The following is an 11,550-nucleotide window of genomic DNA, read 5'->3' on the forward strand; positions in this document are numbered from 1 at the left end:
CTGATACAGGTAACCAGGTGATGACCGCAATAGAGCCCAAAATTTCCAATGCTAAATGAGACACTTGTTCAGTGAGTTTTGCCCCCTTTGACAACCTTTCTTGCCACAGTTGTTAAGTGAATCACTATAGTTGTGCTGTCCCAGCCAGTCTATGAGAGTTGGATAGTTACTTAGGAACTGTGAGCTGTCCCCTTAACGGAATGCATCATGGTAAATGTAGTTAAAGGTATCCTGGGAAATGTAGTTCATCTCACGTGGCTACATCTGTAATCCTGATTGGTCACTGAATTGATTCTTGGTGGGTTAAGGGAGTTTTTCTCATTCTTTGCCTGAACTTTCCACCTCGTGGCATCTTCCTTCTATCTCTATGAGATGGTTTAGGAGATAACCATCTTTCACGTACAAGGCAGATATACAAAGGATTGGTCATTAAAGAAGAACTTCATCACAAATATGAGTTATGAAGATACCTGATGTACCAATAAATGAACTTTGTTATGGAAGCTTTGTTGAGTTATCTATCTGCATCTGCACAGCTATAAATCTACCTCTGTGAAAGAGACAGAACAGTAGTTAAGTTACTAACATAGTTGTAAAGTCAATCCAGCTTCTCCATTGATTTTGCGTATCAGAAGGCCTCAAAAGGTGATCTTAACCAACTCATTATTATTAGCATTTTATCCCAGCTTTGTAACATATAACTCAAACATATCTAACACTCTTCCTCCTCCTCCTGTTTTCCTTGCAACAGCAAGAGTGACTGACCCCAAGCTATCAAGCAAGCAATCAAGCCCTCTATTTATAAAATGCCCAGGATTTGAATTTTATATTTTTTTTCTGCTTTTATGGGCTAATAGAGTTCATGCTGCTCATTTTTCACCCTCAAATATAGTGGACACCTGCATATTTTTCAGTCTTGGAAGTGCAAATTGCTACATCATACTTTACTAATAGTTCTGTCTGGTTTCACGCTTCTTAATTTTGCCAGCTTCAGCCTTTACAAGACCAGCTTCAATTGTCAGTGATCTGGAAATTGGTAGTCTTTTGGAAGGTCCAAAGACCTGAATTCTTTCTGCAAGCACTGAACTAATGCAGTGGAACAGAGGGTCAATAGTTTGATGGTGTTTAGTTTGTTAATTTCAGCTGTAGTTTTTTGTTTTAAGAAAATGTATAAAGCTAATGCAGAACACAGTCCACCCATGATAAATATTACACAGCACTAGTTACCATCTCATGGATATTACAAGATATTTTTCCAAATGATAAAAAACTTGTTTTTAACAGTGTGTGCTACAAGAAAACAACAGGCCTTATTGGAGGGGGGGGGGGAGATAAAATGTGTAATATTTGATTTAAACTGTTCCTTTAATAGCTGTAGAAAATTGAAATTAATTTCATATTATTGTCAGTACCGCAATGCTTGAAAAATATAGCAATGAAACACCACCTTCCCCTTCATGACATTTGGTGTCATATGCAAGTAATCCTCAGTGGGCAGCAGCACCTACTATTGACAGATTTTTTAAAACAAAATACTTAGCAAGATCAGATGATACTTAGATAGGAGTGCACCAAGCCATCCTATGTCAGATGATACTGAACATCCTCAGATAAAGGCAAAAACATATAATTTCTGTCGTAATGTCAAGAAACCTCCATAGGCATGGCTGCAAATCTCCTTTTTGGCTCCAGCAATTAACTGTATTTATTTTAGTATTGCTAATGAAGAAGATAAAGGTCATCTTACTTGAGCAGGTGTTTGGATGAGAAGACTTCCAAGGTCCTTTCCAACTCTGTTATTCTGATAAGTTAGCCATTTTTATCCTATTTATTTGTATTTATTTATTTTGATTTGTCAATCACTTACAAGTTAATAGGTATAAGTATATACATAGTTATGAATACATGAAATGTATAAGAAAAGTAAAAGAAACAAGAAGACAGGGACGGTAGGCACGTTGGTACGTTTATGCACACCCACTACAGACCTCTTAGGAAAGGGGTTAGGTCAATAATAGACAGTCTAAGGTTAAAGTTTTGGGGGTTTGGGGAAGAAACCACAGAGTTTGGTAGAGTATTCCAGACATTGACCACTCTGTTGCTGAAGTCGTATTTCCTGCAATCAAGTTTGGTGCGATTAACCTTGAGTTTGTATCTATTGTTTGATCTAGTGTTGTTATGGTTGAAGCTGAAGTATTCATTGACAGGTAGGACATTGCAATGTATGATTTTATATACTATACTTAGATCGGACCGAAGTCGGCATAGTTCTAGGTTTTCTAGGTCTAGAATTTTGAGTTTGGTGGCATAAGGTATTCTGCAATGATTAGAGGAGGGGAGAACTCTTCCTATGAAATATTTCTGGACTTTCTCAACTGTGTTAATATCAGATACATAATGCGGGTTCCAGACTGATGAGCTGTATTCGAGTATTGGTCTAGTAAATTTTTTGTGTGCTCTAGTTATTAGTGTAATATTACCAGAGAAAATGCTACATAGGATTAGGTTAACAATTCTTAATGCCTTTTTGGCTATGTAGTTACAGTGGGCTCTAGCACTTAGATCATTAGAGATGAGTACTCTAAGGTCCTTGACAGAGTTTGGATCATCAACAAGGTCTTGACTATTCAGCTTGTATTTTATTTTCTGATTTTTTTGCCAATATGTAAGACAGAGCATTTATTTGTTGAGATTTAAAGTTGCCATTTATTGACCATTCTGATATAGTCAAGTTCTTTTTGAAGGGCAGCAGTATTGCCTGTGGTATTGAACAGCTTTATATCATCAGCAAAGAGAACGCAGTTGCTCTTAATATGATCAGAGGGTATTTATGTAGAGTATGAAGAGTTGGTCCTAGAACACTGCCTTGGGGGACACCACTATTAACAGGTACAGAATTTGATAGGACACTCCCAATTTTGACCATTTGTTGTCTGTTTGACAGGAATGCTTCTATCCAGTTATACAGTTGTCCAGAGATACCATAATATTTTAGTTTTAGGAGTAGTTTGTCAAATGCTTTACAGAAATCTATGTAGATTGCGTCTATTATTTTGCCCTGATTGAGTTGTGTAGTCCATATGTTTTTGCAGTGTAAGAGTTGCAGATTACAGGATAGTTTTTTTCTGAAACCAAATTGTTTATTAGAGAGTAGGTTGTTTGTCTCTAAGTGGAGGATAATGGATTGGTTAATAATCGATTCCATGACTTTACAGATGACGCAGCATAAGGAGATTGGTCTGTAATTTTCAACTAGGCTGGGGTCTCCCTTTTTGGAAATGGGGGTGACCGTGGCTTGTGACCATAGTTTTGGCAAGGAGCTGGTCCTGATTTTTCAAAGATTATGCTTAGAGTTTCGGCTATGGCAGTGGATAGCTTTTTTAAGAAGTAGGCACATATTCCGTCCGGTCCAATAGATAGAGATGGTTTTAGATTGTATAGTGCTTTTTCAACATTGTCTTCTGTAAAATCGATATGTATTAGATCTTTGTAGTTGTCTGTGGTTCGCTAGGAAATACTGGGCTTGATCCATTGCTATTTACAAATACTGAGCCAGTCCCCTTCTGTGGCTCTAAAGTGCTAACAGCCGCATACTTGAAGTATAGACAGAAGTTTCTACGAACAGTATACTGTAAATGTGAATGGACACTTGAACTTCAGTAATCATGAAATCGAAAACTGGGCGCCGTGAAAAAAGAGCGCGATCCCGGAATGGATATCTGCAGCCACCTTCCTGAATTTCTCTACCTGCTGCAGTCGAAGGTAGGAAACCACCCCGGTTGGCAAATGTAGAAAGCAGTTCTGGACGCCCCTGAAGGAGACGCTCGCCGCGGATATTCCGAACTCTCCCGGCCCCCCAAACATAATCGTCGAGCCATCCACGGCTATCTACCAGAATCAGCCACCTTAAAGAAGCAAAAGAAACTCGCGACTCTTGACTGTCATCAGACTGGCGGAACTATTGTTCCGGCTTCCGCCTCCCTTCCGGACTCATTTTGGATGGCGGCAGCCTAATATCATTGGACGCTCGGCCGTTTTTCCCTGCTGTGATTGGAGAAATTGCCACGGCTCCGCTTCGTTCCCTCTTCATCGATGTGTTTACCGCCTTTCCTTTGAGTGGCCATCGGTGCTGGAGGGAGGGGGAAAAGGGACTTGGATGAGTTTGAAGAGGCAACAGAGGCTACGGAAATGAAGATGGCGGCGGTTTACGGTGGTAAAGGCGGTCGCAGGGTGAGGTTGGTGGCGTCTTTCAGTATCACGCCCAGCAGACGATATGTGCATCGCGCGCTAAATATAGTAAAGGGTGCAGACCACGAGCCGTGAAGATAAAGAAGAAGGGATATATAGAATAAGAATAGAATGTAAGTCATCTAGAACAGAATAACAGAGTTGGAAATTGAACAATAATTTCCAATGTCATGATTAAGCTCTAGGCAATTATTGTTGCTGATCTGATGAGAACATTCATTTATCTTGAATAATACAATTTTTGAAGTTTCTAGCACAGTAGTTAATTGTACTTTGTCCAAATGCTATGAATAACAATGTAGAATCCTTGCTATAATACAGTTAATACTTTTTTTTCTATACACAGTATAAGACTCGACAATCTTTAATTTCTGAATTTAACTATACTCTTTTACCTACTACTTAGTGTTTTTCCCACTAACTTTCACATTTTCATTTTACCTGATATTAGTATTTTTCCTTTACTAGTTTGGTTTGTTGTGATCCTCAACTAATAACCATTTGTGTAGCAACCATTTAAAGTTATAATGTTCTGAAAAATGTTGCTCATGATTGGTCTCCACAATTATATGACCATCACAGCATTCCTATACACATGATCAAAATTTGGATGCTTGAAAACTGGCATATATTAATGATGGTTGCTGCTTTCCAGAGTCAGTGATTAGCATTTGCGATCACAGCCAGCTTCTGTCAGATTTTGCATTAATGACCACACGATTCATTTAACATTTGTAAACAACCATAGCAAAAAAGGTAATAAAATCAGATGCAATTAACTTAGAAACTGCCATACTTTGCAAAGGAAATTCTGATCCCAATTGTGTTCATAGGTAGAGGACTACCATAGATGAACTTGATTATTAATGATAAAATACCAAATGTCTGACACATTCCTCTAAAATTGTTATATTACTGTAAACAATTTCAAAATGGCTCCTCTACATATATTAAAGTATTATTAGTTATTTCGTTTGTCAGATTTGTACTGTCAATTTAGAGTCTCAATATTTGTTAATCCAAGGTTTCCTACATTGGGAGTTACGGAATTAATTGAACGTTTTGCATTAAATGGTATTATCAAGGAATATAATTCACTAAATGGTTATCCATCAGAAGAATTTACTAAAGTGTACCTAATCAAGTTTTTAAAAATACAGAGCGCAAAGTAGTAAATGTTACTTTTATTGTGCCTACAATCCCTATTTGTTTCATATTGAAACTTCTTTCAGATGTCGATTTTATGTAGACCACAACAATTATCTTTAAAATGTCAAAACTGAACTTACTGGACTTAAAGAGAACTTAATTTCAACAAGATTGAGATATTTTTAACATTGAGTAACACACCTTCTCTCTTTTAGGGCAACCAAAAGAAAACTGGATGAGCAGAATTTCTTTGGCAGTTTGCTATATATATGTTATATCCAGAATTTGAAAGTACACAAGAAACCAGAGACAGACGAAAACATATAGCAAAAGCAATCAATTGCAAAGGTTTGCGTCTTTTATTATTTTTAATCAATAAATGGCAAGAGCAAACAACGTTTGTAATTTCCTCAATAATCCAGTATTAATTTTTCAAAAGTGTTATCAGAAACAAAACTCACCTCAATGAGAACTTTATATTTACTGTTTAAAAAGTTATATTTTTGCTTTTATACTCTCCTTAAGAATTTATTTCCACTCTAAATAGGTTGGCATGAAAAAAAAAAAAGGTTGGGAGCAAACAAAAAACACTGAGTGTCTACAGCAGGGTATCAAACTCAAGACCTGCGGGCTGAATCTGGCACATGGGGTGCTTAGATCTGGCCCGCGGGGCTGCCCTGGAAACAGCGAAACACCAGCCTGCAGTGCCTGTCAGCAAAAATGGAGCTTGGGAGGGCTGAGCTCCATTTTCAGCTGTGATGGCCTCCTGCAATCCTCTGCCAGTGAAAACGGGGTTCTGGAGGGCCTTGTGTAGCTCTCCCAAGCTCTGTTTTCACTGTCAGAGCACTTAGGCCAGCACAGGAACCCCTGACATGAGTGACGTTGAGCTGGCCATGCTCACCATGCCCCCCCTCCACCATGCCCCCCCTCCACCATGCCCCCCCACTAACACAACCTTGATGCGGCGCTCAATAAAATTGAGTTTGACACCTCGGGTCTACATGATTTACTTTGAGTTAGATATAATGAATTTTCTTTTTTTTTTTTCTTAGTTCATGCATTTAATTTCTTTTGCTTATTATTCATTGTACATTTTTACATAACTTCAAAAAATAAACCCAGAATGGTGGACATTTATGTAATTTATTGGAATAATTCAATCCTTTGAAAATGTATATAGAATCATCATACCCAAGACATAGAACAAAGATGGTTTGGAGGGGATTTTTCTGTAACTGTCAGATAATACATTGAAACAATTTTTCTCACTTTTCATCAAATAAATCCTGCTCTCTGTTTTCTACCACGATAAATTATAAACAAAATTAAAGTTCACTCTGAAAATGCCTTAGTTTACTATGCACTAACATAATACATTGGTTTTTTTGTGTTTTAAGATCAGTCACTGGAGACAAAACAGGATTGTCGTATACATTCTTCAAAGATCATGCAGTTGAATTGTGGTTCAAGGACATCTAAGACAGCCATTAGCAAATGGAATCCAGCAACATATACACAGGACCCCATCCATCTTCCTGTTGCACATTATTATAGAAACATATTACATCTCCTTCAGAACAGCATTTCCAGAGTCTCTTAGTAGCACCCACTATTCTCACCACTGTGCTACAAAATCAGCCTGCTTTTGCCAAATGATAAGAATGGATAAGAAATAACAGCAAAGAGTACATAACACATTGGCTTGCTGGAATGTAGAAAAAAAGGATCCATGTGATGAAGATCTTGGAAGATTGATGCCCCAAACTGCTCAACTTCAGGAATGAAAGAGGAGACGAGATGAAGATAATAAACTTGCCCTTTTGGGAAGAGAGCCTAATACTGAAGAAACCATTTTTGGCCCAACGCTACAAAAAATACCAAAAATAGATACGGATAATTCAATGAACACCACAGCAATCTTAATTCTTAATAGACTAAAGAAGGTGGGCTAATAATTTTTCATTCAGTGCTATGAAAGTATGTAGTTCTAATATCACATAAATTTGCACATATTAATTATTTATATGTTGCCTCTGTCTGAGACTTGACAACACACTAAAAGCAATGAAAGAGTAATCCCAAAATAGAGTAATCCCCAAAATTGTAACATCACATTATAACATCTCATAAATGTATCTCAACCATCAAGCAGCTGAAACCAATCCTAAATCAGATACCCCCTAAGTAATTTCTCCAATGCCTGTGCAAAAGTGGACTATCTTTATCGTCTTTTTTGTTTGAATCAGACTTTCTGATATAATGTGCAAGTCCAATATTCAAATCTTAACTGAACTCAAGTTCCTGTAAATTTTTAAAAAGCAATTCTGGTTTCAACCAAAATATAGAAATTTCATAATTTTGTAAATATAGTGTATAGAATGACATACACTAAAATATATTAATAGTTGTGCTACATTAAGTGTAGTACGTTATGATTCTTGATTTTTAATGAATATGTATTTTCTTTATGTATACTAAGAGTATTTACACCAAGACAAATTCCTTGTGTGTCCAATCACACTTGGCCAATAAAGTATTCTATTCTATTCCATTCTATTTTATTCTATATCTATTCTATTCTATTGTAGTAGGACCCTAAATTGTACCTCCTTGGGCATTATCAAAGGAGGTTATTCCTCCAAGTAAAGTATTTGATTATTCATATATTAACAGCGGCACGAATCTCACTGGTACAATACTGGAAAATGCCTAATACACCACCAATACATTTTGTCATTCAAAAAATTTATGAATGCGCTGAAATGGAGAAGCTCACATTAAAATTAAAAGGATGACTCGGAATTTTATTTGATTTGGGATAAATGGTATGATTGGCTAGAGCACAAAAAAAAAGAAAGAAAGCGGGAACTAAGGGAGAAAAATGAGTCTACAAAACATATTACGATACATTTATTAAAAGACAGGAATTTACAAATGTTAGTTCTAGATCTCGCTTTTTGATTATGCAATAGATAGAATATATTTGTAAAAACATAATTATAATCCAACAACAATTATCAATAATAGCTTATTATGTTTTATAGAGTATAAACAACAGACAACCTATAGGATATAGGAAATAATTGCCACCTAATATTAATTATGAAATATATAATTCACTATCAAATGTATTGAAGGAAAATTTGATCAGTTTTATCATAGCAAGAAAAGCTTTAGTTGCTCCTGCCATTGGGGAGATGAGTAAGTCCTCATCTGCTTTTCCATCTTGTTAGATATTTGGGTTCCAGTAATTTGGGGAGTGGGGTACTTTTGATCCTTTTCTTGCTCTTAGCAGTTTGGGGTGTTGGGAGTGTTGAGGTAAGTAAGAAGCGGAGAGGCCTGTTACAAGCTGGGAGCTTATTTCAGAATCTGCTAGTGTGTCATCCTCTTGGGTCTGAGTCAACTAAATATTTCTTATCTCAGTTTTTCTTCAAAACATTTATATTCTTATCTGTCTGACAAATTGTCATTCTGTGAAATATCGAGCAGAGTGAAATTATCCCCTTTAAGCTTTTTTTTTTTTTACTTGGAAACATCCAAGCATAGAAATATTCTGATATCGTTCCTGGAATCTGTTGGAGCCACTCTTTTCAGTCACTACCTTGAGTGCACCTACCACTGCTGATTTTACTTTCCATATCCTGTCCAGTTCCTCCTGCAAGGCCTGGTACTTTTCCAATTTCTTCTACTTCCTGATGTTGCTGTCATTTGGCACCACTATAACTATTACCATGACTGTCTTCTGATCTTTTTTCCATGTTCACCCTGGTTTAGCAAAGGGGAAAAAGTTGCAATATGTCACATGATGTGTCATCACGTGTTTGACTCCCCTGATCTATATATCCTGTGATTGTGCTAGATCCTAAGATGACACCAAAGATTTTGATCAGGAATTCTTTATTGGAATGAAAGAAATACATTCCCTTTCCTGCTCCTTTTTCTCTCGCTGCTTCCTTTCCACAGGTGGTTTATAAGGAGGGAACAGAGACTTTCCATCCTGGAACTATGGAGATTGCAGTGTTTGTTGCAGCCACTGGAGATGATCTTTGAAGAGCTCTGTCAAAGGTTAAAAGGATCATGTGGATCACTGAGCTTGATTTTCTTCTCTCTCTTTGTCTGCTCCTTACCCCCCAAGTCATTTAGCACTTTTAAGGACAATTTGTGTACTCTGTTCTCATTGGAGTATCGTATTTGAGGAACTTCTCTTTATCTTTCTCCTCCAAAGACCTCCCCCTTTTTTTCTCTTTTTTTGTTAAACAGACTTTTCCTTGAGACATCTGAGGCCAGGCTCTCTCTTTTAGTTTGAAACCCTTTATAACCAAAGGTACATCCTTGCTATGGAGTATATGAGGATGGACTCCAGGCATTCCTACACAGCTAGATAAGAGATTATGACATAATACAAAACATTTCCTGTGATGACATTTATCTGTGTTATATAATGTTGCTCACCAAGGACTATGTCTGCATGAATGCCTAGGTTTTCAGGTCAGGCAACACTCTAGGAGTTCTGTCCTTGTTTTTATGCATCGAGGATCCTGGTAAGGAAACACCTCTGAGAGGATGACCCAGCAGGTTGTCTAGGGGACATTTAAAATTAACTAAAAGTTTAATCAAAGTAAAATTTAATTTCTCTCATTAAAGACATAGGAAACCTAAATATTCCTTCTCTTTACTTCCCTTGGTTTTCCTCTCTCTCATAATAATGATAGAAGTATTCATTCAAATAAAGATGAGAAAGGCTGGGAATCTGCATTGCAGCTCAACAAGATTTCAATAGATTTTTGTTTTCACTATTTTTCACATCCAAATCAGGGATGTGAGACCCTTTAGAGCAGAGGTCTCCAAACTTGGCAACTTTAAGACTTGTGGATTTCAACTCTCAGGCTGAGGAATTCTGGAAGTTGAAATCCACAAGTCTTAAAGTTGCCAAATTTGGGAACCCCTGCTTTAGAGGATATCTATAGAATTCCAGCTCCCAATCTCCATCTTCAATGCAGATAAATTCTACAATTTGAATTTGAATGCTAGGAAGATTCCTGCTGTTCATTGACCCCTAGTTGTGGTAAAGCTTAGAAAAAAATAGGGAATAGCAATAGTTGAGTTTGCTTTTCATATGAAGCCTCTCATCATAATTGAAAACTTTACACAGTTCTGATCTCATGTGACTAAACAAACAAGGTAATGCCCTAAACTCTGGGAAAGCAACTTGTTGGGCTACCTTTACAAATTAGCACTAGGGGGGAAAGTAAAAACCTTTCCCACACACCGCATCCAAAACTTTACTTCTAAAATTGTTTTGAATTGACTTGTTTCTATGATGGTATGTAAGAGAAAAAAAAGGCTTTAGGTTCTAAAAACTCATCTCGCAGAATATTCATGGCCAACTGTCTGTTGAGATTCTCAATAATCCATGCCATGGTTGTCTCAAAGGTGCTTTTTTTCCAAAAAGCAATTGCATTTTCTTGGTTTTGTTTTTCTTTGAAAACCTTTTTGTTTCTTATCCTGAAAACCCTTTTTGGCTGGGAAGCAAAATGTTTTCAAAGGGGAAAAAAAAACTAGCAAGTCCAATTGCCTTTTGAAAAAAGCACCTTTGGGATATTCATGGCCAAATACTAGGTGTATCAAACTCAACTTCGTTTAGGGTTAGGGTTAGGGTCGTGTTTGACCTTGGGGGGGCTGGGAGGCCATGGCCAGGGGGCATGGCCAGCTCAACATCACTCTCCCAAGCTCCATTTTTGCTGTCAGAGGGTTGCAGGATGCTGTGGCAGCTGAAAATGGAACTCATGTGGGCCATGTGTGGCCTCCCCAGCTCCATTTTTACTGGCAGAGGCACTGCAGGCCAGTCCTTCACTGTTTCCAGGCCATCCCTGCAGTCCAGATCTAAGCACCTTGAGTTTAACACTTCTGATATAGATCATTATAGATAATTCAGGGTTGTATTATCTATGCAGTGAAGAAAATCAATTAACGTTTTCAACTGAGAAGAGCTATTACTTTTTTTCCCCTCAGTTTCAGTCCAAAATAATTAAGCCTTCTTGGCATTTGAGTCCAATGAAATTCAGTATGATTTAGATAATGCTTTTACTGCAATATAGGTTATGGCTTCTACAGACAAATTAACTGATGGAATTAATAGGAGAAACTGTCCTG

At 37.3% G+C, this 11,550-nt stretch overlaps 1 pseudogene across 1 annotated transcript; it reads left to right on the forward strand.

The window, feature by feature from the left end:
* Nucleotides 1–4,194: 4,194 nt before the first annotated feature.
* Nucleotides 4,195–7,478, forward strand: LOC148123951 (RNA-binding protein 48-like; annotated as a pseudogene). The gene is made up of 3 exons (XR_015740238.1): nt 4,195–4,235; nt 5,613–5,745; nt 6,795–7,478. The product of XR_015740238.1 is annotated as an RNA-binding protein 48-like (transcript).
* The last annotated feature ends 4,072 nt before the right edge of the window (nt 7,479–11,550 follow it).

Source organism: Pseudonaja textilis, chromosome Z, assembly GCF_049901715.1.
Source record: "Pseudonaja textilis isolate UNSWEBS1 chromosome Z, rPseTex1.2, whole genome shotgun sequence".
NCBI classification, from domain to species: Eukaryota; Metazoa; Chordata; class Lepidosauria; order Squamata; family Elapidae; genus Pseudonaja; species Pseudonaja textilis.